The following is a 3,931-nucleotide window of genomic DNA, read 5'->3' on the forward strand; positions in this document are numbered from 1 at the left end:
ATGAGCCCACCTTCCTTGTGGAATGGGCATTTACATTTCTCTATCGTCCTAGTGGATGCTGGGGTTCCTGAAAGGACCATGGGGAATAGCGGCTCCGCAGGAGACAGGGCACAAAAAGTAAAGCTTTTCCAGATCAGGTGGTGTGCACTGGCTCCTCCCCCTATGACCCTCCTCCAGACTCCAGTTAGATTTTTGTGCCCGGCCGAGAAGGGTGCAATCTAGGTGGCTCTCCTAAAGAGCTGCTTAGAAAAAGTTTAGCTTAGGTTTTTTATTTTACAGTGAGTCCTGCTGGCAACAGGATCACTGCAACGAGGGACTGAGGGGAGAAGAAGTGAACTCACCTGCGTGCAGGATGGATTGGCTTCTTGGCTACTGGACATCAGCTCCAGAGGGACGATCACAGGTACAGCCTGGATGGTCACCGGAGCCGCGCCGCCGGCCCCCTTGCAGATGCTGAAGTCAGAAGAGGTCCAGAATCGGCGGCTGAAGACTCCTGCAGTCTTCTAAAGGTAGCGCACAGCACTGCAGCTGTGCGCCATTTTCCTCTCAGCACACTTCACACGCAGTCACTGAGGGTGCAGGGCGCTGGGGGGGGGGCGCCCTGGGAGGCAAATGTAACCTATATAAAGGCTAAAAATACCTCACATATAGCCCCCAGAGGCTATATGGAGATATTTAACCCCTGCCTGGATTCACTAAATAGCGGGAGACGAGCCCGCCGGAAAAGGGGCGGGGCCTATCTCCTCAGCACACGGCACCATTTCCTCTCACAGCTCCGCTGGTCAGGACGGCTCCCAGGTCTCTCCCCTGCACTGCACTACAGAAACAGGGTAAAACAGAGAGGGGGGGCAAATTTATGGCGATATTTTGATATATATAAAGCAGCTATAAGGGAGCACTTATTATAAGGCTATCCCTGTTATATATAGCGCTTTTGGTGTGTGCTGGCAAACTCTCCCTCTGTCTCCCCAAAGGGCTAGTGGGTCCTGTCTTCGTTAGGAGCATTCCCTGTGTGTCTGCTGTGTGTCGGTACGTGTGTGTCGACATGTATGAGGACGATATTGGTGTGGAGGCGGAGCAATTGCCAAATATGAGGATGTCACCCCCTAGGGAGTCGACACCAGAATGGATGCCTTTATTTATGGAACTACGGGATAGTGTCAACACGCTAAAGCAGTCGTTTGACGACATGAGACGGCCGGACAATCAATTAGTGCCTGTCCAGGCGACTCAAACACCGTCAGGGGCTGTGAAACGCCCTTTGCCTCAGTCGGTCGACACAGACCCAGACACAGGCACTGACTCCAGTGGTGACGGTGACGAATCAACCGTATTTTCCAGTAGGGCCACACGTTATATGATTTTGGCAATGAAGGAGGCGTTACATTTAGCTGATACTACAGGTACCACTAAACAGGGTATTATGTGGGGTGTGAAAAAACTACCTATAGTTTTTCCTGAATCAGAAGAATTAAATGACGTGTGTAATGAAGCGTGGGTTGCCCCTGATAAAAAGCTGATAATTTCAAAGAAATTATTGGCATTATACCCTTTCCCGCCAGAGGTTAGGGAGCGCTGGGAAACACCTCCTAGGGTGGACAAGGCGCTAACACGCTTATCTAAACAAGTGGCGTTACCCTCTCCTGAGACGGCCGCACTTAAAGATCCATCAGATAGGAGGATGGAAAATATCCAAAAAAGTATATACACACATGCAGGTGTTATACTACGACCAGCTATAGCGACTGCCTGGATGTGCAGTGCTGGGGTAGTTTGGTCAGAGTCCCTGATTGAAAATATTGATACCCTGGACAGGGACAATATTTTACTGTCGTTAGAACAAATAAAGGATGCATTTCTTTATATGCGTGATGCACAGAGGGATATCTGCACACTGGCATCACGGGTAAGTGCTATGTCCATTTCGGCCAGAAGAGCTTTATGGACGCGACAGTGGACAGGCGATGCGGATTCAAAACGACATATGGAAGTTTTGCCGTATAAAGGGGAGGAGTTATTTGGAGTCGGTCTATCAGATTTGGTGGCCACGGCTACAGCCGAGAAATCCACCTTTCTACCTCAAGTCACTCCCCAACAGAAAAAGGCACCGACTTTTCAACCGCAGCCCTTTCGTTCCTTTAAAAATAAGAGAGCAAAGGGCTATTCATATCTGCCACGAGGCAGAGGTCGAGGGAAGAGACAGCAACAGGCAGCTCCTTCCCAGGAACAGAAGCCTTCCCCGGCTTCTACAAAAGCCTCAGCATGACGCTGGGGCTTCTCAAGCGGACTCGGGGACGGTGGGTGGTCGTCTCAAAAATTACAGCGCGCAGTGGGCTCACTCGCAGGTAGATCCCTGGATCCTGCAGATAATATCTCAGGGGTACAGGTTGGAATTAGAGACAGATCCACCTCGCCGTTTCCTGAAGTCTGCTTTACCAACGTCCCCCTCCGAAAGGGAGACGGTTTTGGAAGCCATTCACAAGCTGTACTCTCAGCAGGTGATAGTCAAGGTACCTCTTCTACAACAAGGGAAGGGGTATTATTCCACTCTTTTTGTGGTACCGAAGCCGGATGGCTCGGTAAGGCCTATTCTAAATCTGAAGTCCTTGAACCTGTACATAAAGAAGTTCAAGTTCAAGATGGAGTCACTCAGAGCAGTGATAGCGAACCTGGAAGAGGGGGACTTTATGGTATCCTTGGACATCAAGGATGCGTATCTCCACGTTCCAATTTACCCCTCACACCAGGGGTACCTCAGGTTCGTTGTACAAAACTGTCACTATCAGTTTCAGACGCTGCCGTTCGGATTGTCCACGGCACCTCGGGTCTTTACAAAGGTAATGGCCGAGATGATGATTCTTCTTCGAAGAAAAGGCATATTAATTATCCCATACTTGGACGATCTCCTAATAAGGGCAAGGTCCAGAGAACAGCTAGAGATGGGATTAGCACTGTCGCAAGAAGTGCTAAAACAGCACGGGTGGATTCTGAATATTCCAAAATCCCAGTTAATGCCGACAACTCGTCTGCTGTTCCTAGGGATGATTCTGGACACGGTTCAGAAAAAGGTTTTTCTCCCGGAGGAAAAAGCCAAGGAGTTATCCGAGCTTGTCAGGAACCTCCTAAAACCAGGAAAGGTGTCTGTACATCAATGCACAAGAGTCCTGGGAAAAATGGTGGCTTCTTACGAAGCAATTCCATTCGGCAGATTCCACGCAAGAATTTTCCAAAGGGATCTGTTGGACAAATGGTCAGGGTCGCATCTTCAGATGCACCTGCGGATAACCCTGTCTCCAAGGACAAGGGTGTCTCTTCTGTGGTGGTTGCAGAGTGCTCATCTATTGGAGGGCCGCAGATTCGGCATACAGGATTGGATCCTGGTGACCACGGACGCCAGCCTGAGAGGCTGGGGAGCAGTCACACAAGGAAGAAACTTCCAGGGAGTATGGACGAGCCTGGAAACGTCTCTTCACATAAACATTCTGGAACTAAGAGCAATATACAATGCTCTAAGCCAGGCAGAACCTCTGCTTCAGGGAAAACCGGTGTTGATCCAGTCGGACAACATCACGGCAGTCGCCCATGTGAACAGACAGGGCGGCACAAGAAGCAGGAGTGCAATGGCAGAAGCTGCAAGGATTCTTCGCTGGGCAGAGAATCATGTGATAGCACTGTCAGCAGTGTTCATCCCGGGAGTGGACAACTGGGAAGCAGACTTCCTCAGCAGACACGATCTTCACCCGGGAGAGTGGGGACTTCATCCAGAAGTCTTCCACTTGCTGGTAACCCGTTGGGAAAGACCAATGGTGGACATGATGGCGTCTCGCCTCAACAAAAAACTGGACAGGTATTGCGCCAGGTCAAGAGATCCGCAGGCAATAGCTGTGGACGCGCTGGTAACGCCTTGGGTGTACCAGTCGGTGTATGTGTT

This window comes from Pseudophryne corroboree, chromosome 6 (assembly GCF_028390025.1).
Source record: "Pseudophryne corroboree isolate aPseCor3 chromosome 6, aPseCor3.hap2, whole genome shotgun sequence".
NCBI lineage: Eukaryota > Metazoa > Chordata > Amphibia > Anura > Myobatrachidae > Pseudophryne > Pseudophryne corroboree.